The 27,567-nt window shown below is 45.0% G+C and overlaps 1 protein-coding gene across 3 annotated transcripts in view; it reads left to right on the forward strand.

Moving 5' to 3' along the window:
* Positions 1 to 27,567, forward strand: part of FRY (FRY microtubule binding protein) — a 526,666-nt gene that overhangs the window by 79,280 nt on the left and 419,819 nt on the right. For 2 of the 3 annotated variants that reach the window (XM_056561876.1, XM_056561878.1), the window contains exons 2-3: positions 5,963 to 6,032; positions 9,501 to 9,673. The gene's annotated coding sequence lies outside the window, so the exon portion shown is untranslated. The remainder of the gene's footprint in view (positions 1 to 5,962; positions 6,033 to 9,500; positions 9,674 to 27,567) is intronic. The other variant, XM_056561877.1, reaches the window with a different exon arrangement.

The following is a 27,567-nucleotide window of genomic DNA, read 5'->3' on the forward strand; positions in this document are numbered from 1 at the left end:
TAATCCTTTCAGTTCACTGCCCCCATCATGATAAACCACCCCCTGCCTTTATTTTTATTAATTGTTAGTTTTCTACCTTGATATTGCTCTGTATTTTCTGCTCAGATTCACAGACTGGCAAGGGGCGTTCCCCAGCAGGCGTGAGATAATCTGAAGCCATACAGGGGAGAACTCCTTCCCTCACTCTGCTACACACAGCCAAGAGCAGTTCAGTGTGAGATGAGCTATGATTGGCTAAGTCAGTTTTAATGACAGTACCCATTTAACGTAATACACAGGTTTATAGTGCGAGTACACTGGATTAAAATTATATATGACCTTCCATGGTCCTGTTGCGGAGTTAGACCCGTTGTTAGCCAGCATTGCTAATTTGGTAATTGCTGGCTTTGCGCAATGGAGGCCTACCCAGCATCCCTGCCTCCATACCGGGTCCCACCTCCATTGCCCAAAGCCAGCGATTACCATATTAGCAATGGAGGCTAATAACGGGTATATCTCTGCAACTGAACGGATCCGGGTAAGTTCTACCTCATTTTAATTTGATTCATCCGCACTATATTGAGTTTAGTGTAGGTAAACAAGCTATCAGTTTCCTTTTAAAGGGTCCATGACTAACCCTCCTCTCATGTGCTCCAAAGATTGTAACATGGCAATTCTGTGCTAAAGAGACTTTATTTGCTTGAATTTGCACAGTAATATTTAGTAAAATTCCATGTTGTTTGCAACGGATTATTTATTCCTGCTTTACACTAAGTGTATCCTAGGGTTAAAGACTTTATATGCAGCACAAAATCCTCATTGATCAAAGAGTTGCTTGGACTTACAAGTGATCATCAGGTTAGCCACCCTGTCATGTGACATCTCCATCTATTGCTACCAAGGGGACACTACTCCCAGCTTGCCTGACTACTACTCCACCACAATCTGCAATGAAATCTAAACGTAACAAATGTGTATGTTTTATCTGTGTTTGTGAATCCATTGTTATTCCCCATCTTGGAAAATAAATAGAATATTGTTGAATACCAGGAAATCAATTATCCCGGCTGCATGAGGAATTATAGAAGATAATTCTAGTCATATTTTACATAATGGCAAATGATTGGACTCATTGAAAGGGCATTTTGAGCTTTGGATGATTTTCTCGTGGCAGGATACAGTGAAACTTCAAAATGCAATCCCATTGCCCAAGACTAGAGCCGAAACTTGTGTCATCAGACGGACTGCCTGACGTCCCATCCCAGATGTCCCATAGATTTTAATTGGACTTCCGGGATGGGACATCAGGCAGTCTGTCTGATCATATAAGTTTAGTGGTAATTTCAGACGATGGGATTGCACTTTATGTCTCACCATATCCTGACGCCAGCCAGAATGATAGTAACCCTTTAACTGCGGGTAGATGCAATTCATTTTCATTTAAACAGACCAAGACTGTCTTTCCAGGTATTCTGACAGCTAGTCCCCAAATGAACAGCATTTTATGATGGTTTTAATCATTGTTACCCGAGGCCAAGTGTTCTTCAACCTTCACCAGTGTAGTACAAACCTCAATCATACTGCCTTCCATATTATATCGCACTATACTTTTAAGTACTAGAAGATATAGCAGCATCTGAAATAATTGGAGACATCATCTTCGTGCAGATTTAGCAAGCGTTCATATTAAAGTCTTTGCAAATGGAGCTTTGATCCGACGCTTTGTCATAACTGTAGAGTAAATTATGCATGATAGCATCGCTTCCATCAAGGCACTTTTCCCAGATGACATCATACAATACACAGAAATGCAGCTTAGCCGGTCACGTCGTCTCTTTGTCTTTAAATCTCAGAGTATTTGGCGCAGAATATTCCATCTGCGGGAGGTAGACATTATCAGACGATTGCTTGTATAAAATATTCAGCTCTGATTCAGTATACTTGTTTTAGAATAGTATGGCATGCAACAAAGCAAAATAAAGGAAAGTGGACATCTGGCCTGCCTAGATTAGAGGCACATATGCCACACACATACCAGTAACACTGCCAACAGGCAGGGTTCACACACTGACGTCTTGGCCTGAAAGGACAGTATGGACAAGCTAATCCACAGCTCATTAAAACTGTGATATGGATGACAGCAATCCAAGATGGAGAGTCTGCCTCTCCTATTGTTTGGCGACTGGGGATTGATGAGCCGGGGGCCAGGATTCGCCTTCGAATGAATAGAACATCCCAATAGACTTCATTTTGGGAGTTGCTATAAGTCAGGTTAGGTGGATTTGGCCAGGGATGTATGTAGGAAGAAAAAAAAATGGCACCACAATTCATTAACCCTTTATGTCCATATATCCCTTAGACCATGGCTAATGTACAACACTCTGAAAGATGCGGTGGTGCTACACATCAAAGGTACAAAAGTCCAGCAATTCAATGTAGCAAAGAGAAGAAATGGTGCACTCACCGCAATGAACTCTTCAATCTTCCATCTTCATTTTCATAATAAAAGCATATCCATAAAAGAGGGTGTACAGGCAACGCAGCGGGGTGGGGTGGGATCAAGGCGGGGAGAAACGGACACCCCAGCATCTGTACTCCCCTGCCCTGATTCCAACCTCTGATGACTGGTACTTCCTATATTGTAACAGTGTAGGGTAAGGGCACAAAGGAGTTTTCTTACTACATTATTGAAGATTGTTTCCTTGGTTATGGTGAGTGTGTTCATATGTATTCATTCTTCAATAATGTTTTTTTAACCTGGCTCAGAGATGTGGGGACTGACATAGTTTTTTTTACCATGTTTGTGGAGGGACTGAATTCTCCTGTGTTCTCTGAGCTATTTAGATGTATTGCCTCGGCAGCCCCTTCTCCCCTCTCACAGCATGCAACATCCCATAGACATTAAAGGAGTACTCAAATCTGGGACATTTATAGCATATTCACATGATATACCATAAATGACCGATAAATGCTCCATGTTGTGTGGACTATGTTTTAAAGTTTTCTTATAAAGAAGATGCTTTTATCTGGATTCCTACAGCTGGAGCCGCTGTAATTGTTTTATTAAACAAGTGTGTGGTGTCCCAGTACCACATTCTATACGGTACCTATTTATGTATGGGTCCCCGTAGCCAGAGTCCCTAGGACGTAGGGATCCCTGCCATCCAGTCTACCCCTAGTCGCCTCTTTTTCAGTTTATAGATCAGTATTTTATGCAAAGATTAATGTAAATAGGATAGCATATATGTAAATAAATGGTTAATTACTTGTTTCCATAGCGTTGCAGGACCTGCGGGTCATGTGACTCGGTGAACTCTATGGTATTAAATTAAGGACCTTTGGAGGCCCTGTGACGTAAGCAATCCCATTACACCATGTAATGGTGAATGGCAGATGTTCGGACCAATCAGAATTGCCCCTCCCCCTGCCCATATAAGGGAGCGGCGGCCATGTTTCGCTCTCTTGTTCCTGCACAGCCAAGCAGTAAGGATCTCTCTTACCTCGTGGGCTGTCATGAGAGAAGGATCTGCGCAGCAACTAACGCAGTGAGTTAGGCCCGAGCCTTGCGGCGACGGCTGAACAATCTAATTATAGAGTGTATCAATTCCCAAACACTCTGCAGCATCACCGGACCTAATAACTCCCCTAAATCCGGACGGATCTGCAAATCTCTCCCTAAATTCAGAGACTGTATCATTAACTCAAGGTCCGCAACAACTGTTTGTGGACCTTCAGTCATTTCATGCACCTATCGTTACTGGGAAGGGCGGCGATAGGCCGGAACATTGATTCAGCATACCAGCCCTCAGCCTGGCGTCACAAACTATAGGGTTAACATTAACCCCTCATATACCATATCACCACCACCATACACCCCCCCAAGGGCTACCACAAGTGTATGTTTATTGATGAACTATTGGTTTGATCCATCCCATTTTAATTCTGTGCCACCCACCACTTACTTTGTTGTATGATTCGGTTGTTTCTAATAAAGTTTGTCCGAAACTAAAATGTCATGAATTGTGCAAAAATGTGTGCAATAATGTAAAAAAGGCAGAGTTCTTAAATACTATACAATGAAAAATCATCACAGCTCAAAATCTGTTCTGCTACAATATCTTTTTTTACTACCGCATTTACAGCTACACCATATAAAAAAAGGATATGCATGCTTGTATGCCAGTTTTCGACGATTTGTATCTTATAGTACATTGCTGAGCCACTGTGGTATATTTATATCTTAGGGCACTTGAACACTCTGTGCAAATAAAATTGAAAAGATTTGCACCATTACCACCCTGGGAAATCTGTGGCAAAAACTATGGCAGACATTTACTAAGACTTACATTTCACAAGTAGTCAATCTTAAAAGAGTATCCCCTGCGCACAGCTGTCCGACTGCTGGGACCCCTGTCTGAGCCGGTGATTGGCTGAGCGGGTTGTCTTCCTGCATGTCTGGAGATCACGGGAGGGCCCAGCAGTCGGATCAGACACTTATCCCTTATCCTGTGGATAGGGCATAAGTGTAGTTCCCCGGACTTCCCCTTTAAAGGGGTACTCTGATGGAAAACATTTTTTTAAATCAACTGGTGCCAGAAAGTTAAACAGATTTGTAAATTACTTCTATTTAAAAATGTTTATCCTTCCAGTACTTATCAGCTGCTGTATGCTCCAGAGAAAGTTCTTTTCTTTTTGATTTTTTTTTCTGTTTGACCACAGTGCTCTCTGCTGACACCTCTGTCCATGTCAGGAACTGTCCAGAGCAGGAGCAAATCCCCATAGCAAACCTATCTTGCTCTGGACAGTTCCTGGCATGGACAGAGGTGTCAGCAGAGAGCACTGTGGTCAGACAGGACATAACTATACAACTTCCTTTGTAGCATACAGCAGCTGATAAGTACTGGAAGGATTAAGATTTTTAAATAGAAGTAATTAACAAATCCGTTTAACCTTCTGGCACCAGTTGATTTAAAAAAAAAAAAAAAAAAAAGTTTTCCACCGGAGTACCCCTTTAAGTAAAAGTATGCTGGGGAAAGATGTGCTAAATATATTAGGAGGCGCACACCATTTGGTGCTTCTTGGTTGTCCGTGCAACTGGAGAGTGAAATCTATGACAGTATGAATTTCAGCTATAATTTACACCAATTTATATTGTACCTTATTGCATATGTCAGACAGTGGGAGCCAACAACCCCCTCCTCAGCCTCATTTACTTTTCAAAAATGATTGTTCAAAATTAGGCTCAGGAAAAATGTTGCGACTCTGTTCACCAGAAAACTGCCATACATGGTTTCATAGATTCCCTCCTCTTGTCTATAAATCATGGTTTGCTTGTTTTCCTCTAGTCACATTCTATGGTTAATTAAAGGGGTACTCCGGTGAAAACCTTTTTTCTTCTAAATCAACTGGTGGCAGAAAGTTAAACATATTTGTAAATTACTTCTATTAAAAAATCTTAATCCTTCCAGTACTTATTAGCTGCTGAATGCTACAGAGGAAATTCCTTTCTTTTTGGAACACTGATGACATCACGAGCACAGTGCTCTCTGCTGACATCTCTGTCCATTTTAGCAACCATGCATAGCAGATGCATAGCAGATGTATGCAAAGGGCAGCATGGTGGCTCAGTGGTTAGCACTGCTGCCTTGTGGTGCTGGGGGCTTGGGTTCAAATCCCACTAAGGACAACAATAAATAAAGCGTTATTATTATTATAATAATGTCAGTAGAGAGAACTGTGCTCGTGATGTCATCAGAGAGCATTCCAAAAAGAAAAGAATTTCCTCTGTAGTATTCAGCAGCTAATAAGTACAGGAAGGATTCAGATTTTTTAATAGAAGTAATTTACAAATATGTTTAACTTTCTGCCACCAGTTGATTTAAAAGAAAAAAGGTTTTCACCGGAGTACCCCTTTAAGAACCCTCTTAATTCTGTTACCTGCACATTCTCATTTGGAATCCTTATTTTTTTGTCACTTTTACAGAGGAAACAAGATGTCTACATCAGTTACTTACCGCAGATGAGACACAGTGACCGCTAGCCTTCTAGACAAGGTAAAATTCTTTATTCGCCAAATATATTTCACATGCATGTAGCTTGGGGATGACGGAGATGTCTCTATTATATAGGTACCTGATGTGTTTTATTGCCCCATCTGTTTTACTGAGAACGTAATCCTCTAGATAATTTAATTTGGTAATTTAAGTCTGGATATTCCAAAGATGTAAACTATATAATAAATGAAGTCTATAGAAGGAATGCAGAAGATTACTTTCCATAAATCATAGGCATGCCGGCAGGGTAAAGCTGGTGTATGATAAGGATCAAGAGCTTCGGATAACAGCTGACAAATAACCACGTACTATGGGAATGGGTCTTATAGCAAACATTTAATTGGGCCCAGTTGTGATGCCAGGTCCAAACCAAACCCTTCCACACCCTCTATATGACCCTAAGTCTAATTCTTCAATTTTTTCTTGCCAGCAATACGGTTCCTCTTGCAGAAGTTCTTGACAACTAGTATCAAAAGGAATTGAACTAACCATGGTTGGGCCTCTTCTTTCCATGGGCCCCATAGCAGCTGCAAGGTTTATTCTGTGGTACATAGGCCCATTTCTTAGGAAAGCTACAGATGACCAACCAGTATCATAGAATTATCTAAGTCCATCTATCTAATGTGTGTAGGCTGATGTTGTGCTTTGCATATGATAATGGGAAGATAGAAGCATTTGTCATGTAAACCTTATCATAAAATACCCAAGACAGTCAAGACGATGTCAGCGACAAATGTGATCACAATATATAGTGCAACGGCAAAAAGCTCATTCATACTTTCTTGCTCTGTTCACATTGCTGTAATGCTCTTCAGGGGGTTTCAAGGTCTCAATCAGTTTTTGCAGCAAAAATTATCAATACAGCAGCAACTATGAGGGAACCCCAACAGTCTGACCATATGTGAGTTAGGTCCATCAGGTGCCATTTGGATTGCAGTAAGGTGGCATAGCTTCCATTATAAAGGAAAGCCATGATGCCTTAGGCTAGGTTCACACGGCCGTTTGTATCCGATCGGCTTTTTTTTTTTTTTTTTTGAGCTGGACGGACCCTGAAACGGGTGAAATGCAAATGGCTACTGCTGGGTCCCGACAGCCCCCATTCACTTGCATGGCATCCATTGGTGACCCAGTAAATTTACAGGATTTAAGCAGAGAAAAAAATAGTGCTGTGGATCCTTGTGTATTCTATCATGAGTGATCAATATACAGTGATCCCTCAACTTACAATGGCCTCAACATACAATAGTTTCAACATACAATGGCCTTTTCTGGACCATTGTATCTTGAAACCAGACTCAACATACAATGTACAGACAGTCCAGATCTGCAAAACATGTCAATGGCCGGAAGAACCGACCAATCAGAATGGGCATTCACTGGTAAAACCCCTGTATTAGCGCATGCACTGTAGTACTGAAGCGAATGCACTGAACTCCTGTCTGGTAGCGCCAACAGTACAGGGACGTGTTACATGTCTACTCTTAACCTATGTCACAGCTGCTCCTTTGGACACCAAGTAAGGGCGGCTCCATTTAACTTTTTTAGGAAATTGTGTGTACTGTACATGACCCTGAAGAAACTCCTGTGCTCTACATAGACCAGTGTTTCCCAACCAGGGCGCCTCCAGCTGTTGCAAAACTACAACTCCCAGCATGCCCGGACAGCCTTCGGCTGTCCGGGTATGCTGGGAGTTGTAGTTTTGCAACAGCTGGAGGCACCCTGGTTGGGAAACACTAACATAGACAGTGATTTACAGCTCCCAGCAGATCTTTCATACTTTTATATGTAAGGATTTGCTTTATCTATATTCGTTATCTACTTATTTTTCTTTAATCCTCACTTTTTCCTATTTTTGGAGGACATTTTGGTGGCTTCAGAACCAATTACCAGGTTTCCATAGAGTTATGGACTCAACATACAATGGTCTCAACATACAATGGTCATCCTGGAACCAATTAATATTGTAACTTGAGGGACCACTGTATTTCTACCCTGGTTTACTGCCTCACTGTATGGCGTTTGTAATGTAGAAATTTATACCGAAGAGAGGGGGCCATAACAATATCATAGTTGACCTTTGTGCTGGTTCTGACTCCTGAGCCATACAAATCCCTGAGACGATCAACAACCCTTTTGTTTGAGGGAAGGGGTGACACTTTGCATCATGTTTATGGGGATTATACCCTTGTGGTCTCCCACTTTTGCCTAAATCTGTCTGTGGGGTGTCATGAGTCCACTTGCAAAACTATTTGTGTATTACACTGCCATTACAGCATACACTAAGGTATCACAACTGTGTGAGGGTTAAATGCTTCCCAGTCACCTTCCAAGTTTCCAGAAAGGCTAAAAGAAGAGTCACTCGTCTAACCCCCTCTTCCTTGAGTGCTGGACCCAAAGCTAGTTGAGTCTATTCAGAGTCTGGCTAAGGCCAGGAAACAGTGAACATCTCTCCTAGCTCCACTCTGCTAGCCAGACTAGTCAGTCACAGGATAGTAAATATTCCTAGTTAGAGTGCCCCTCCAAGGATCAGTTCAGTACAAGCTAAAGTTTGCTAAAAGATCGTCTCAAGTCCTGGTTCAGTTGCAAGTCTAATCTCACCTAAGACAAATCTGGGTTGTGTGCACAATAATTATGACACTGTGCAAAGTTTGTAGGATTTCACCCAGAAGGTCGTCCCCGGTCCACACTGTGGGGACATCATTGTCCCTGTACACTGTTTCCAGCTTCAGGAGGAAAATTGCTGAACAAGGGCTCCTTTGCATACACTAGTCCATTTGTAGACCTACAGTCAGAGCTCTGTTGTTAAGACAGTACAGAAGTTTCTTCAGCTTATGCCCTGCACATAGGGTATTGTGTTGCAAAACCTTAAGTAAAGTACAAGTATCTGCACCACAGTAAGCCGTTCTGTGTAGGCCCCTCACAGCAGAGAGCAACTAATTGAACTATTCCTCTATCTGTCTTTGAAGGGTTACTCCACCCCTAGACATCTAATCCCCTATACAAAGGGTCACTGGGAGTCCAGCCTCTCGGACCCCCTGCGATCTCCAGCCAGACACCCCGGCATTTTGGACATTAATGTTCAGAAGGCCAATTTCTGGCGGCCTTGGTTATGACGTCAGGCTCCCTCCATTTAGGTCTATGGGAGGGGGCGTGACGGCTGTGGTTGCTCGACCTATCCTTTGGACAGGGGATAAGATGTCTAGGGGTGGTATACCCCTTTAATTGCATTACCACTAGCAACAACATTTGCAAAGAGCACATTTGAGACTCTCCAGTCAGTATATCTGCTACTGAAGCAACTTTTAAAGGGACAGTGACCAACTCTTGACTCATCTTCTTAAAACCTGTACCCACAACTGTTTGCTAAAGAGACTGTATCTGCACTAGCACAGAATGTTCAGTAAAGTTACAAGTTGTTTCCACATTATACAACTGTCCATATTTCTTATCCCTGCTTTCACCTTACAGGGAATAACCCATTTGACAAAAGTGTTGCTGGTCTAGCAAGGGACTATCAGGTGACCAACTCCACCCATCCACCAGACGCCTGGGGCACACAATTGTATTTCTCCTTCTCAATGCCAATAAAGAATTACACTTGTATTCAACATTTTAAGGACACCAGCTCTGGATTTTGATTAAGGGATGGTCCAAATCTCCAGGGTCTTTTTTCTTCTCATTCGTGGCTTTTGCCTCCTATATGCATCACAAGGACACAGACGTCTACCAGCACAAATGACCTTCCCTGTGATGGCAGCTACCTCCTGTAACTACACGTCATATAGGTTGTTTTCTTACGCAATAGCAAGTTGAGCATATTCCCTAATGAGAACTATGACCTGCTTTCATGGAGCCAAAGGGGCCCCCTTACCTGGGCACAGACATAATCTGCAGCGAGCACCATCTTGTCTTCTCTCTGTCGTTGCAGCCAGGGACGAGTACCCAAGGTGACCATGCTCAAGACAGACCCTGCATTTACTATGGTGAAGATGCCCAAACATGTACACATGTGCCTGTATGACTTACAGAACATGTCATGTGTACCTGTAGAGCATGGAAAATGTCTAAAGGTCACAACCCTGCCATCAGGCAATCCCATAGAACCAGCCATTCCTGTGTTGTCTCAGCAGCAGGGCTATCCCTGGCTCCTGAGGGCTTTTAAACCCAACTAGTTATTTAGATCAGTGCTGGTTAATTCTGTTGCCTTGTACACATAGACTAAGCTGTTGTTTCCACGCTCCTGTATTCCATACCCTTCTATTGAATTGAGACCTTCGACTATTTTTTTTTTCTGACCGTTACCTGCCATGACCTCAGATTTGGACTGAGCTTGATTTTTCTCTGCCCTTGCAGGTACTGTGTTATGGACTTTATTGCTTGTTTATTTTTACTTGCTATTTTGCCACTGGGTTCCAAAGTAGAATAAAAAGAATCCATTTCCAGGTTACACCTGCTTGATAATTTGGCTACTTCATATATTGCTCTATAAAGACTACTATCTTTTTACTAACAGTATTATTGTATACTTTGTTGTATGTTACATGTAAAGAATCATCTTTAAAGACTTCTTTCACCTAAATGCCAACACCACAGCTGTTATTTTCTGCTTAGAAGCTTTGGTTTAATAAAGACTCCTGTGAGATTATTAGGTCCGGTGTGGAACCACTATGGAGGCATGCTGAGTCCCTGTGGGTCTGAACTATAGATTTGTGTGCCCTCCATGTACCACCTTATGGTGCCTCCATATGGCACTGCATTATAGAGATAACAAAATATAGTGTAATGTGGCATCCAGTGGAGCATGCAGAAAAAAAATGAAAATGTGAATGGGGCCAATACAACTCTGCAGTTGTACAAAGACATAGAGAGTGTCTGTATACAAGACTTTAGTCCAGTGGTCTCAAAGATGATGGAAAACTATAAGCCCCAGCATGTCTGGGTGGCCTATGGCTATACAGGCATTCTTGGAGTTTTGCAACATCTGGAGGTCCACAGTTAGGAGACCACTAAGAAACCATAGTGTGGTTCACTGTATCACACCATGTTTCACTGTGTTTGTCTTTTCATGAATCTTAAAAAAGTGAATTAGAATTAGAAAAGAAGAGATTCTTTTTTTCTGCTAGACACAGCACCACCGTGTGGTGCCACAGGCTGCTAGGAATACCTGATCACTTTGTGATGCCAGGGCACCGTTACTCTATACACGGTCCATGGTTGGAGACAGCTTCTCCTGGGCCAGATACGGGGAGTAAAGAAACGCACCAACGCCAGGTTACGGATAACTGTCTTTACTGAGCAGGGTGCAGATGGTATTACACGCCAACAGTATGGGGCAGAGTGGAGAGGATGCTGTGTAACCCTTTGGGAGCCCTGTTGCCTTACTGAGACTTATGGTTCTTTTCACCCAATTGATTAATACTGACTTGATATGAGACTGAAGAGTTTCCAGGTCGCTAGGGTTCTGACAAGGTCCTGAGACTTTCTCCACCAGGGCTTGACTTTCCCCTGTGCGGGGGATCCTTGAAGAATGGCTGGGTAAGACTTGAACAGAGATTTGTTCTGGACCTTCCCTCAGAGCTTCTCCACACACCTCACACCTTTACCAGACTTGTGCTCAGAACATAACGCAAGACTAAACTCAACTGGGGCAACTCCTCCCCCCTCTACTCTATATACTAAGGAATTTAGGGGTTCCCATTGGGCAGGCAGGGTCACATGGGCTTGTACTGCTCCTCTGCTCTTAAAGGTATAACACCTATAAATAACAGATAACACATCACTTATGAACAATATAATAAACATTTAATAAAGTGCTTGAACATAATAACTGTAACAACCAGTCTTTTAGTGGGTCCAACACCGGTGCCGCAGGTCTGTCCGAGGAAGTCCGAAGCCAAAAGACAGCCTTTGGTGCTGGGACACCACACATGAATTGTAGATCAGTCATAGTCTAGTTGATGCAGCCGAATGGGGGAGACAAAGGGGCCATGCCCCCCCCCCCCTACATAATTCTGTGCCCCCCTAATTGAAAAGTACTACAGTGCTCCCGGCCACCAGCAGCTGGTCCCAACGGTAATCTCTATTACTCTACTATAAAGTGACAGTCGCTGAGGTTAGTTCTGTCATTTTATAGTAGCGAGAAGGTCAGTGCTGGGAGAGGGAAGTAAGGCAGGTTACAGGAAAAATGTCTGCGCTGATAGAGACAGCAAAACTATTATACAGTGTATGACACTATTATATCCAAAGGGCACACAGTGAGACATTATTATATCCACACAGCACAGTGTATGGCACTACTTTGTCCAGGCTACACAGTGTGGCACTACACAATATGGCATTATTGTACCCTAGCGGCATAGTGTGTGGATGGAACCATTATTTCCAGGCAGCACATTGTAAGGCACAGTGTGTAACATTATTATGTACTGGCAGCACAGTGTGAGGCACCATTATGTCCTGGCGACATTGTGTGCACTATGATATCCAGGAGGCATAGTTTGTGGCATGATTATATCCAAGGGGCACGGTTTGTAACACCTTTATATCCTGGCTCGGCTTGCACAGTATGCAGCACTATTGTGTAACGGCAGCATATACAGTATGTAGTATTTTATAATTGCCCCCCTACTTTTGTCTTTGTCCTGGCCCCAGTGTAGCTACACCCCCCCCCCCCCCCTCTAGCCCATAAACGTAAGTGGCCTAAGTGGCGCAGTTACTAAGTCAAGTAAATATGATTCCTAGAAGTGTTAGCATGTGGATGCATTGTATTCCTAATATATATATATATATATATATATATATATATATATATATATATATAATGTATTGTCAGTAACTAGTGATGGTGCTAAAGAAATCCAATTATATTCATAATAGAGCATAATAATTACATTGGAGGCATATTATATGCTTAGAACAACTCATGGATATGTAATATTAATGCAGGTTAAAATGGGCATATTATGGTAATTCATGACTATTAATTCGTTCTTGATGTATAATCTGTAGAAGAGCTGGAATGCCATTCATATCTCAGTGTAGCACATATTATTTGACCAGCTGCTCGCTGCTGGAAATTACAATGGTGATAACATTACAGGATATGAGAACTGCAATGTCTGTAGATGAACTCCGGTCACATAACTCAACCAAAGTGACTACTCTGTCTAGAAGGATTATATTAAAATAGGAGTTAACATTTCCACAAAAAAATCATATTATTCAGTTGAACTTCGGTATCATGCACATAGTGAAGCAGAGTCTAGATGGATCCCAAAGTTGTAAACAGTCTGGGTGTCGCTATATAGTTCCACAACATGCCACCTTATCACATTCCCCCCAGGAAGCAAGGCTTATGGGGGGTGATATCTGATGGCTCTAGTTCTCATTCAGTAGTATTATATATGAATTACGAAAAAAGCTCAAGATGTCGCTATATGAAACATTAGGCAATATATATATATATATATATATATATATATATATATATATATATGTGTGTGTGTGTGTGTGTGTGTGTGTATATATATATCCAACCAAGAGACGCAGCAAACTCCCCCCTAAACGATATATGGGGCAATTTGGAGGATTCACATTGGGGCAGACAGGTCACCTGACAGGCTTAAAACACCAGTGACATAGAAAGTTCCAGAATAACAACAATAACATAACATTACTGTATATTGAGTCCTAAGTAGTGTGGGCCCAACAGGGACACTGAAGGCCACATCTGCCCAACAGGATGGGCAGGATACAGTATTCCGTACTGGGTCTCCACACACACACACACACACACACACACACAGTGTGACATCATGGAGTGACATCCAGGGTGGCGGGGACACGTTTAGTATTACCTCCTTTACCAGTGGTCTTCAACCTGCGGACCTCCAGATGTTGCAAAACTACAACTCCCAGCATGCCCGGACATCCAACGGCTGTCCGGGCATGCTGGGAGTTGTAGTTTTGCAACATCTGGAGGTCCGCAGGTTGAACATCACTGTTGGGTTCAGAATCTTTTTTTTCTAGATTTTGCACCTTTAAAATTGGGTGCGTCTTATATGCCGGTGCGTCCTATAGGGCGAAAAATACGGTAAGATGTATGATCACAGGGGTCCCGCCGCTGGGGACCCCCTGTGATCTCGGTGCAGCCCCCGCCATTCTCTGCTGGGCGCTGCCTCCGATACGGGGATGTGACGTCACAACCACGCCCCCTAGTGACATCACACCACGCCCTCCATTCATGTCTATGCCTATTGCATGCATGATAAAGCTGAAAATCTAAATGTGTGAATTGTGTGTAGATTATTTTCTATTCTACTGTATATATATATATATATATATATATTTTTTTTTTTTTTTTTTTATTATAGTCACAGAAAACAAGAGCAGTAATCGAATTACATAGATTACATATGTAACCCAAAAGTAAAATTGTCTTTAGTGTTAACACAAAATTGTTCCAGAAGAAACCAAACTTGATCTAAGGCTCAAAGGAGTAACCTGAGCCGTCTCGTGCTTCTTATTGCTGTGTAAATTATTCAGGTACCTCCAAGATCTAATTATATGTTAAATGGGGTTAGAATACATTTTAAGAATAGGTCTCCATTGGTGTCACTGTATACAGGTTTGTGTAGGATTAGCTGTCATGTCGGTCAAAGAAGAAGTCTCTGAGGACTGTGCAGGTTCTGTATAGTGTCTGCATAATAGATGGAATAAATGAAAGCATTAAACATGTCCTTAGTACAAACATGGCTTATATCTGCATCTGACGTGTACAGGCACAGACCGAGGTGTATGTAGAGGATGGGAGTAGAATTAGATAAAAATTAGGAACCTTTCAGCTGCTTGACATCTCCGCACTCCTAACCATCAAAACAGGTGGTCATAGAGCGCCATCCCACTTTCATCATTTTTTTTACATTTACCTCTTTCTTGTTTTCTAATGCTGTAGCACTTGTGGAGAGCACATTTCAGTGCAGGGTCTCACAAACCTTTAAAGTGGGCAGCCCCATGGTGAATAGGCCCTTATGCCCTATCTTTGGTAATGTCCTGGATGTTCTGCAGGTTTGGAAAGAATATTTCTAAAAGGGCCCCTGCTTCAGCATTAGCACCAGATCAGATCTATGGTCTAATGTCCAGAACTCCTAATGGAGAACTACTGTTCATGCTTAGGTACAGCTGAAACCTATACTAGAACATTGAGCACAGAGGCCTTTAAAATGGCAGGACCAGGCACAAGAAAACAACCTCCTGGCGCAAGAGGCTTCAGCAGCACTGCTCATGATGGGAACAGGGTAGCAGGGTGAATAAAGGTCTTAGGGAGCACTATTACCTATTGGGGCAAAATAGTAGTCATTTTATTGCTGTTTTAGGACTGAAAGGATATATAAAAATGGGCATTATTACTTTTTAGTGAAGCACACAGTGAGTAATATTACTTTGTAAGAGGGTACAAAGGTGCAGTTTATTTATTTATTTTACTGTGTTGCGCACAAAGGGGTCATATTACTACAATGGAGCAGAATGGGGTATTTCTACTACAAAGGGGCATTATTTGTTGGAGGAATAAAGGTGGGCATTACTATATGGAGGCACCATTGGGGCATTACTATATGGAGGCACCATTGGGGCATTACTATATGGAGGCACCATTGGGGCATTACTATATGGAGGCACCATTGGGGCATTACTATATGGAGACACAATTATTATTGTGCAGGTGGCACAAAGTTAGGCATTATTACTGTGTGGGGTGCAAAGAGGAGCCCTATTGCTATGTGGGGTCTAAAGGGGTACCGTTATTGTTTGTTGGCGCTTATACCGGGGGCACAATAAGAGGCATTGTGTGTTCAGCACTTTTAGTTTTGGGGTGCACTATCTATCTGGCAATTATATTTTATGGGCCTCTGTCTTCATAAAACTTTTTTTAAGGGGAGGGTAGCTAAAGTTTTGAAACAATTATTTCTGAAGTGCCATATTTGAGGGCACTTTTCAATGCAACAGGTACTGTAACAGGGCCCCTAAAGGCATAGAATTGGGGGTATCAGCAGGAAGGGGGTTTGTGTACACTGAGAAAAGGTATGAAGGAAGCTGTAAAAGTAAGGTGCCAAAGATTTCTAGGCAAAAAGCACAACAGACACAAGCATGGAAGAAATATCCACAACAGTCTACAGGAAGGCAAAAATGGGAAAAGTGAAATAGTTATATCAGAAAAGATGTCACCTATGAGTCATTGGATATAACTGTACCGTACAGTCTGCAGAGTGTTGCATTGGAATCTTACCTCTATACGGTCACTGTATGGTGGTAGTATTTATCTTAATAAAGTGGCCTTACTTTGTAGAAGAATATTATTGATTCATTATGTGGTGGTAATATGTGGTCATGGTGTAGAGGTATTATTATGTGGTCATGGTGTAGAGGTATTATTATGTGGTCATGGTGTAGAGGTTTTATTTATGCTTTGTATAATGGTATCATTGGTAATACAGTTATATAGATGTTTTATTTAGTAACAATTTAGAAGTAATATTTAATCTCTGTATGGCAGTAATATTTAGCCCATATAGTGATGTTATTTGATAACTACAGTATATATGTATTTGAAACACTATTGTGCTGGAGCTGCGCAAGAACTTTGCCATGATGGGAGCTGTAGTTTTACAAAAGCTTATGACACAATGTTTGATAAACACTGAGATATATTTCAGTGCAAAATTACAACTCCCAGCATGCCCGGACAGGATTAAGATGTCTGGGCATGCTGGGAGTTGTAGTCTTAAAGCAGCAGGCAACACACTGTTTGGAAAACACAGGAATAAAAAATATATATTTGTAGGCAGGCAGATTGCTAAGGACGCTTCTTACACATCCAAGATGGCCGCTTGTGTGAAGCTGCGCTGTGTGTTAGAGGAGCCCGGCCTCTCCCTGCCAGCACTATGTTCGGGGTCTCTGCTAAGTGGCTTTAAGAAGCAGTGAGGCTCAATTCTAAATGGTACTGGCTGCACTCCCACACTCATTCCAGGAGTCACAAACACTGTAGCAGCCACAGGGGGCCCCCTGGAGGATAGGTCCCTGGGTGATTGCCCTGTTTACCCCCTCCCCCTTAACGCTAGCCCTGTGTATAATTTCGTGGGCCCAAGCTCTGACATAATAATGCCCCCACCCCCCCAAAGTCCCAGAAAAATGCAACCCCATGTAGAGACAAATACTTACCAATAGGACTGATTTCCAAATTACCTATAAGCTTATATAATAACAAGAAAGACAGCAAAGAAATTAAAGGGGTATTCCAGGATCTAACATTTTTTCCCCTATCCAAAGGGGATAAAATGTATGCGCAGCTGCATCTCCAGTTTCGGAAACCTCCGGTTTCCTGGACTGGAGACATAATGTAGCGCCAAGCCCCCTTGTGATGTCACGTCACGCCCCCTACATTCATGTCTATGGGAGGGGGGTAACAGCTGTTACACCCCCTCCCATAGACATTAATGAAGGGTGCATGGCGTGACTTCACGAGGGGGACATGGCGTTACATCATGTCTCCAGTCCCGGAAACCGGAGGTTTCTGAAACTGCAGATGCAGCTCCGCATACAATGCGGGTGCTGCAGCAAGATTGCGGGGAGTCCCAGTGGTGGGCCCCCCAAGATCAGACATCTTATCCCCTTTAAAAGAAAGACAGCAAAGAAATTAAAGGGGTATTCCGGGATCTAACATTTTATCCCCTATCCAAAGGGAATAAAATGTATGCGGAGCTGCGTCTCCAGTTTCGGAAACCTCCGGTTTCCGGGACTGGAGAGGTGATGTAGCGCCACGCCCCCTTGTGATGTCACATCACGCCCCCTCCATTCATGTCTATGGGAGGGGGGTAACAGCTGTTAAGCCCCCTCCCATAGACATTAACGAAGGGGGCATGGCGTGACTTCACGGGGGGGGGGGGGGAACGTGAGGTTTCTGAAACTGGAGATTTCTGAAACTGGAGACGCAGCTCCGCATACAATGCGGGTGCTGCAGTAAGATTGCGGGGAGTCCCAGCGGTGGGCCCCCCGCGATCAGACATCTTATTAAATGTTAGATCCCGGAATACCCCTCTAAAAGTGGATGTACTCCACATGTTCTGGACAGATTGGGAGAGATTTATCAAAACCTGTGCAGAGGAAAAGTTCCCCAGTTGCCCATAGCAACCAATCAGATTGCTTCTTTCATAAAAGTGCATGTGCAAAATGAAAGAAGTGATCTGAATGGTTGCTATAGGTAAATGGGCAAGGTTTCCTTTGCACAAGTTTTGATGTATCTACCCCATAGAGGAGCAACCAAGTAGACGCAGCAGCACTCCGGCGTAGTGAAAATAGTGACTTTTATTTATCACCAAAATGCAATAGCGACATTTCAACCACCACATGTGGTTGAAACGTCGCTATTGCATTTTGGTGATAAATAAAAGTCACTATTTTCACTACGCCGGAGTGCTGCTGCATCTACTTGGTTGCTGTATCTAATTGGGATCCGAGGACCAGGGCCCATCCACAGCCTGCAACCATCTCATCTTTCACTACTGCGAATGCTGCTCCATTTGCTTTTCTACCCCATAGAGGATGGACACAGAATTATTTGCTCATTTCATCTCCCAAGGCCAACACTGGAGTTCTCCTTCTACAGTCTACACGGCTTCTACAATATATTTATGGATGGATTAAATGTATTGTGAGTGAATGAAGGAAGTTCTAAGTTATTTTCTCTACTTACGTATATTCTAAATAAAGTTTTCCATGGTAACCGTGAATTTACATCCCCTGATCTAATGTATAAATAGACAAGGAGTGACTAAAGGGGAACAGATATGCAACGTTCTCCAGAATCTCCACCAACTCATTGTTTGGTCCCTAGAGAGGAAATGACCTAGAAATTAATTTAAAGAAGATGTGCGATGCAGAATATTCCTATTCCATCCTGCACGAGCTGCAAAAAAAGAGAAAACAATCTTTCACTTACCTTCCTACGTTCCCCCGGAGCTCCGCAACAGCTGATTGGTCGGCCGGGCTACTTCCTACTTCCCTTAGCCCGGGATGTCACACGGCACTTCAGCGTATGACCGGCCAAAGTGGGACATCGCTGCGGCTGGGGATATGCTGAAGAGCCCTGTGATGTCCCAGGCTAAGGGAAGTAGGAAGTAGACCGATCAGCTGTTGCGGAGCTCCGGGGGGAACATAGGTGTAACGCCGAGCACTCCGGGTCCCACGGCTTCCCCAGAGCGCTCGCGGCGTTTGGCTTGTAGCAGCGCTCCGGTCACTGTCCCTTACCGGAAGCGCTGTCCCCCTGCCTGTGGCGGGGATGCGATCCGCGTGGCGGGACTTCCCCGCCCGCGGGTCGCATGCCAAGTCACTTAGCAGTCGGGTCCTGCTGTGTCTTCCTCCCGGAGCGTGCGGCCCCACTCCCTAGGGCGCGCGCGCGCCGGCTCACTGAAATTTAAAGGGCCAGTGCACCACTAATTGGTGCCTGGCCCAATCAAGTTTAAATGCATAAATATTCACTTCCTCTTCCTCCCCTTGCCGGATCTTGTTGCCTTGTGCCCTGAGAAAGCGTTTTGTGTATTGCCTAGCCTGTGTTTCTGACCTTCTGCCATTGCCCCTGACTACGAACCCTTGCCACCTGCCCCGACCTTCTGCTATGTCTGACCTTGCCTTTCCTTGTCCTTTGTGACACGCTTGTCTCAGCGGCCAGAGAGGTCGAGTCGCTACTGGGGGACACGACCTGGTAGTTACCGCCGCAGCAAATCCATCCCGCAGGGCTCTGGTGAAGACCAGTAACTACTTAGAACCGATCCCCCAGTACGACCTGCGCCATCGCCTCTCTGGCACAGAGGATCCACCTCCAGTGTCCTCACCAGCCGCTAGTCCGGATCCTGACAGTAGATCCGGCCATGGATCCCGCTGAGGTGCCGCTGCCAAGCCTCGCTGACCTCATTTCCATGGCCGTCCAGCAGTCCCAGCAGATTGCCCAACAAGGACAACAGCTGTCGCAGTTGACTGCCATGATTCAACAGCTTCTGCCTCCACATCCTCAACCATCTCCTCCGCCAGCTCCAGCTTCCCCTCCTCTCCGAGCTGCCGCTACCACTGCTAGAGTCCGCTTGTCTCTCCCGGATAAGTTTAACGGGGACTCTAAGAGGTGCCGGGGATTCCTGTCACAATGTTCCCTGCACCTGGAGATGTTGTCGGACCAGTTCCCCACAGAACGGTCTAAGGTGGCGTTTGTGGTCAGTTTACTATCTGGGAAGGCCTTGGCCTGGGCCACGTCGCTCTGGGACCGCAACGATCCTGCCACTGCCTCCGTCCTGTCCTTCTTTTCTGAAGTCCGCAGTGTCTTTGAGGAACCTGCCCGTGCCTCATCCGCGGAAACAGCCTTGTTGAACCTTGTCCAAGGAGACTCTACAGTGGGTGAATATGCCATACAATTCCGTACTTTGGCCTCTGAGTTGGCCCTGAACAATGAGGCTCTCTGCGCGACCTTTAAAAAAGGTTTATCTAGCCACATTAAGGTTTGTTTGGCCGCACGAGAGATACCCTCCTCCCTGACTGAACTCATCCATTTGGCTACCCGCATTGATATGCGCTACATTGAAAGACATCAGGAGCTCCGCCAGGAGAAAGATCTTGTTCGCACCAGGCAAAACCCAAGCCTGGCTCCTCTCTTCCAGCATCCATTGCAGCCTGTTACTGTGCCTCCCGCTGAGGAGGCCATGCAAGTGGACCTGTCTCGCCTGACCCAGCAAGAGAGGACTCTCCGGAGGAACGAGAACTTATGCTTATACTGTGCGAGCTCTGAACATTTCTTAAAGGACTGTCCTCTTCGTCCTCAGCGTCAGGGAAAAGCTCGCACCTAGTGAACGTGGGAGAGGCGTCACTGGGTGTAAATTCTTCCTCTCCACGCCTGACTATTCCAGTACGGATTTCTCCAGCCGCTAAAGCCTCCTTCTCTGCGGAGGCCTTCTTGGACTCTGTTTCAGCAGGAAACTTCATTAAAGCCTCCTTCATCAACCGGTTTAACATCCCTGTTATCCATCTCATCAAGCCCTTCTTCATTTCTTCGGTTAACGGAGAAAACCTGAATTGCACCGTGCGTTACCACACAGAACCCGTGCACATGACCGTGGGGGTTCCCCATCAAGAAACGATTGAATTTTTTGTTCTGCCAAACTGCACCTCTGACATTCTTCTAGGCTTGCACTAGCTCCAGGGTCACTCTCCTACCCTCGACTGGACCACTGGGGACATTAAATCCTGGGGCTCTTCCTGCCACACACGTTGCCTTAAGTCGGTACCTACTAGCCAAGTCTCCATCACTTCTCCATTGCTCGGCCTTCCGAAGGCCTATCAGGACTTTTCTGACGTCTTTTGCAAGAAGCAGGCAGAGGCCTTACCACCACATAGGCCCTACGACTGTCCTATTGACTTGCTACCTGGTACCACACCGCCCCATGGCAGGATTTACCCTCTCTCCGCTCCAGAAACTAAGGTCATGATGGAGTACATTCAGGAGAACCTCAAGAAAGGTTTCATCAGGAAGTCTTCTTCTCCTGCCGAAGCAGGATTCTTCTTTTGTTGCCAAGAACGACGGGTCACTACGCCCTTGTATTGACTACCGCGGCCTCAATAAAATCACTGTAAAGAACCGCTACCCTCTGCCTCAGATCTCGGAACTCTTTGACCGTCTGCGCGGAGCAAAGATTTTTACTAAGCTTGTCCTCAGGGGCGCGTATAACCTCATCAGAATTCGTGAAGGAGATGAGTGGAAAACCGCTTTTAACACCAGAGATGGCCACTTGAAATACCTCGTCATGCCATTTGGTCTTTGCAACGCCCCTGCAGTTTTTCAAGACTTCGTCAATGAAATCTTCCGGGACTTATTGTATACCTGCGTAGTGGTCTATCTTGATGACATACTAATCTTCTCCTCCAACATAGAGGAACACCGCCTCCATGTTTGTCAAGTGCTCCAGTGCCTCCGTGTTAACCATCTCTACGCCAAAATTGAAAAGTGCCTCTTTGAACGTAGCTGTCTTCCTTTCCTGGGATACCTGGTCTCGGGACAAGGGCTTCAAATGGACCCCGACAAGCTCTCCGCGTTCTTAGATTGGCCACGCCCCTCGGGACTTCGCTCTATCCAGCGCTTCCTTGGATTCGCTAATTACTACCGTCAGTTCATCCCCCACTTCTCCACTATCGTGGCTCCTATTGTGGCACTAACTAAGAAAGATGCGAATCCAAGATCCTGGCCTCCCCAAGCGGAAGAAGAAGCTTTTACTCGCTTTAAGGCCGCCTTCGCCTCCACCCCAGTCTTGACTAGGCCCGATCCTCTGAAACCGTTTTTCCTTGAGGTAGACGCCTCTTCGGTAGGAGCCGGGGCGGTCCTTCTTCCAAAAACCGCTAAAGGAAAAAACGTCACTTGCGTTTTTTTTCTCTAAAACTTTTTCTCCTCCTGAAAGGAACTACGCTATTGGTGACCGTGAATTGTTGGCCATTAAGTTGGCATTAGAGGAGTGGAGGCATCTCCTGGAAGGTTCCCTTCACCCTATCACCATCTACACTGACCACAAAAATCTGTCCTACCTACAGTCCACCCAGCACTTAAATCCTCGCCAGGCCAGGTGGTCGTTGTTCTTTGCCCGCTTCAATTTCCAGATCCATTTTGGTCCTGCAGACAAGAATGTCAGGGCGGATGCCCTATCACGTTCCACCGATGCCACAGAAGCTGAATCCTCTCCTCAACACATCATCCCTCCTGAGTGTCTGATCTCTGCTGCTCCTGCTTCTCTGGTGCCAGTTCCTCCAGGAAAAACATATGTCCCTCCACATCTTCGCCTCCGGACTCTCAAATGGGGTCATTCCTCCCACTTGGCGGGTCACGCTGGAATAAAAAAATCCATTCAGTTGATTGCCAGACACTATTGGTGGCCTGCCTTTGAAAAAGATGTGACTGAGTTCGTACAGTCCTGTCCTCGCCAGAGGCCTGCGGGTCTTCTCCTTCCTCTGCCAGTGCCCGAACAGCCTTGGTTCCACATAGCGATGGACTTCGTCACTGACCTTCCCGTATCCCATGGCAACACTGTCATTTGGGTGGTCGTTGATCGATTCTCCAAAATGGCTAATTTTATCCCGCTTCCTGGTCTCCCTTCTGCGCCACAGTTGGCAAGGAAATTCTTTTTGCAAATTTTTCGTCTCCACGGACTTCCCACGCATATCGTCTCTGATAGAGGCGTTCAATTCATCTAAAAATTCTGGAGAGCACTCTGCACCCAATTGAAGATTAAATAGAATTTTTCTTCCGCCTACCACCCGCAGTCCAATGGACAAGTGGAGAAAGTGAACCAGATCCTTGGGGACTACCTGCGACATTTTGTCTCCCCCCGCCAAGACGATTGGGTCGACCTGTTACCCTGGGCTGAATTCTCGTACAATTTCAAAAAATCTGAGTCATCCGCCAAGTCTCCATTCTTTGTGGTGTACGGCCGTCATCCGCTTCCCCCCCCCCCTCCCCATTCCCACTTCATCTGGAGTTCCTGCCGTAGATGAATTGACCCTGGACTTCTCCTCTATCTGGAAAGAGACTCAAAAGTCGCTCTCACTGGCCTCTTCTCGCATGAAGAAACATGCGGATAAGAAGAGAAGAACTCCTCCTGTCTTGGCCCCTGGTGACAAAGTGTGGCTCTCTGCCAAATATATTCGGTTTCGTGTCCCTAGCTACAAGCTGGGTCCCCGTTACCTCGGGCCATTTAGAATCAAAAGTCAAATCAACTCTGTCTCCTACAAGCTCCATCTTCCTCCTTCTCTTCGTATTCCTAACTCCTTTCATGTATCCCTTCTCAAACCTCTCATTCTTAACCGCTTTCCCCCCAAGGTCACCATTCCAAGGTCACCTGTCACTGGGTCCTCTGATGTCTTCTTGGTAAAAGAAATCCTCGCCTCCAAGGTCGTCAGAGGTAAAAAAAAAAATTCTTGTTGACTGGGAGAATTGTGGCCCCGAAGAGAGGTCTTGGGAGCCCGAGGACAATATCCTCGACAAGGAGCTCATCCATAGGTTCCTGGGCTCCAAAAAGAGGGGGAGACCTAAGGGGGGGTACTGTAATGCCAAGCGCTCCAGGTCCCATGGCTTCCCCGGAGCGCGCGCGGCGTTCGGCTTGTAGCAGCGCTCCGGTCACTGTCCCTGACCGGGAGCGCTGTCCCCCTGCCTGCGACGGGGATGCGATCCGCTTGGTGGGACTGGCCCAATTAAGTTTTAATGGATAAATACTCACTTCCTCTTCCTCCCCTTGCCAGATCTTATTGCCTTGTGCCCTGAGAAAGCATTTTGTGTATTGCCTAGCCTGTGTTTCTGACCTTCTGCCGTTGCCCCTGACTACGAAACCTTGCCGCCTGCCCCGACCTTCTGCTACGTCTGACCTTGCCTTTGCCTTGTCCTTTGTACCACGCCTGTCTCAGCGGCCAGAGAGGTCGAGTCGCTACTGGGGGACACGACCTGGTAGTTACCGCCACAGCAAATCCATCCCGCTTTGCGGCGGGCTCTGGTGAAGACCAGTAAATACTTAGAACCGATCTGCCAGTACGACCCGCTCCATCGCCTCTCTGGCACAGAGGATCCACCTCCAGTGTCCTCACCAGCCGCTAGTCCGGATCCTGACAATAGGAAGGTAAGTGGAAGTTAGTTTTCTCTTTTTTTGCAGCCCGGGCAGGATGGAATAAGAATAGTCCGTAGCAGACATCTCCTTTAAGTGGTGGAATTGTTCATAGCTTTCCAGAGAAAACATTAAAGGTCACATTGGCCCTCATTGACTATTGCAAACCTAACACGTTTTGTCGGGTTATGCACCAGATTCTGGTGCATTGCGCCAGAAATTCTGTCTGCGCCAGAACTTGCGGCAGAATTGCAAAAAACCCAACTAACTCTCCATTTTACTGAGAAAACCTGAAAAAGGGGTGTGACGTCAAGAAAAGGGGTGTGGTCACTGAAAAGGGGCGTGTTTCCGTCATTTTCACAAAAACCCAACATATTTACTAAGGTTTCCACAGAAAATGTAGTGGATTTCAGCTGAGGAAAACCCTACAGATCATAGCATGTGTTAATAAATCAAAATGTGGGAAAAAGTGCAAAATGTAGGGAAAACTTTTTTGATGCAGAATACATGTTGCAATCCATAGGTAAATGGTTTGAACGAGGCCTTAGGCTTTATTCACATCTGCATTAGAAGTTCTTTTAGGAAGATCAGTCACAGATTAAAACATCCTGACATAATAAAGCAGCAAGCAACATTACTTTGGCTTATAAAATTGGTGGAAGCCTTGTGAGCCTGGTGAACCCCACTAAAGTCAATGAGGGTTTTTTTAAGCTTCACTGTTATCCAGCATATAAGGGATATGGCACCACCATTATTTTCATTGTACGGCACCTATGACAAAGCAAAGCAATGGAAAGCTAAAGTGATTTGAACACACACACACACACATATATATATATATATATATATATGTATATGAATTCAAATAGAGAAAACAGACATGGTCGCACATCTGCAACATGCACAATGATCTAAGGCTTCTCAGCAACATTCATTAAACTAACAGGTCATTAGCGTACTTTATGATCATGAAGTGCAAGCACGCTAGCCACGTCACGGCCACCTGTAAGTAGCAGGTTCATAACGTCCCTAGCATAAAATGGCGTAGCACTGTGCACCGGCCACCAAAACACCAGTGCTCACAGGGGGAACGACCTACTGGCAGAGCAGCCACAATGCCATTCAAACCAGTCCCAGGGCCGTGCCTCCCCACAGACACGGCACTGCGGCAGCAATGGACTCCGCACAGGACCAGACCAGTGTAAACAGGTGTAAAAGCTCACGTACCATGTGCTCCCAGTCAGAGACCGGGAGACTGCCAGAAAGAATGGGGCCCTATGCAGCTTGCTGCCAATTTATATAGGCCTGGGCTGAGGGGGAAGGGCAGAGTACGGGCCAAGTAAAAACAAAAAAAAGAGGGGGATAGAAAACACGATAGGGGACATTTATCAATGTTTGCTTTCAGAGATGAGCAAATTTTTAGAAAAATTCAGTTCAGACGATTCACTGAATTTTCCGAAAAAATTTGGTTCGGTCCAAATTTATTCGTGGCGAATCAGTATTGAAAATGACTATTTCAGGCCTACAGAGAGCCTCAATAGGGGTGTAGAACACTTTGCCATGCTGTAACAAACATAACATGTGTGCTGGGTTAGTAGAATATTACTGTTATTCAGTATGACATGCAGATTAGAGGTGTCGCTATTAGAATCACTGTCGCAGAGCGGCACAATGACAGAGCCTGGAGGTGGCATCAGTATGAGGAGACCATATAGTGGCTGAATGACACAGCCTGTAGTTTGTGGCAGCATGAGGAGACTATATAGTGGCTGAAGAACACAGCCTGGAGATGGTGGCAGCACGAGGAGACCATATAGTGGCTGAATGACCCAGCCTGGAGGTGGCAACAGCCTGACGAGACCATAGGGACTCACAATTGAAAAGATTAAAGATTTTTTTTTAACATTTAAATTGAAGATTTCAAATAGATGAACCTTAAAAGTTTAATTTAATGTGCCAGCAGCATGAGGAGACCACATGGTGGTACAGTGACACAGCCTGGAGGTGGCAGAAGCATGCGGAGACCATATAGTGGCTGAATAACACAGCTTGTATTTGGCAGCAGCATGAGGAGACCATATAGTGGCTGAATGACACAGCCTGGAGTTTGCGGCAGCAAGAGCAGACCATATACTGGCAGAATGACGCAGCGTGAAGTTGGCGGCAGGATGAGGAGACCATATAGTGGCTAAATGACACAGCCTGGAGTTGGCGGCAGCATGAGGAGACCATTTAGTGGCTGAAAGACACAGCGTGGAGGCAGCGGCAGCATGAGAAGACCATATAGTGACTGAATGACCCAGCCTGGAGGTGGCAACAGCCTGACGAGACCATAGGGCCTCACAATTGAAAAGATTAAAGATATTTTTTTAACATTTAAATTGAAGGTTTCAAATAGATAATCCTAAAAAGTTTAATTAAATGTAGCAGCAGCATGAGGAGACCACATGGTGGTACAGTGACACAGCCTGGAGGTGGCTGAAGTATGAGGAGACCATATAGCAGCTGAATGACACAGCCTTTAGGTGGCGGAAGCATGAGGAGACCATATAGTTGCAGAATGAGACAGCCTGGAGGTGGCAGCAGCATGAGGAGAACATATGGTGGCACAATGAGACAGCCTGGTGCTGGCATCAGCATGAGGAGAACATATGGTGGCAGTATGAGACAGCCTGGAGGTGGCATCAGAAGCATCAGGAGTCCTGAAATTGACCCGGTGACATAGTGCGGCGGTGGGTGGCAATACCAGTACCCGGTGACGAAGATGGGTGAAAAAAGGAGAACTTGGCATCATATGTGTGGCATCAGGCGAGTGGCAGGTTCAGAATAGTAGCTAAGACAGGTAGGCAGAAGAAAAAGGT

The sequence above is a fragment of the Hyla sarda genome, chromosome 2, assembly GCF_029499605.1.
Source record: "Hyla sarda isolate aHylSar1 chromosome 2, aHylSar1.hap1, whole genome shotgun sequence".
NCBI classification, from domain to species: domain Eukaryota; kingdom Metazoa; phylum Chordata; class Amphibia; order Anura; family Hylidae; genus Hyla; species Hyla sarda.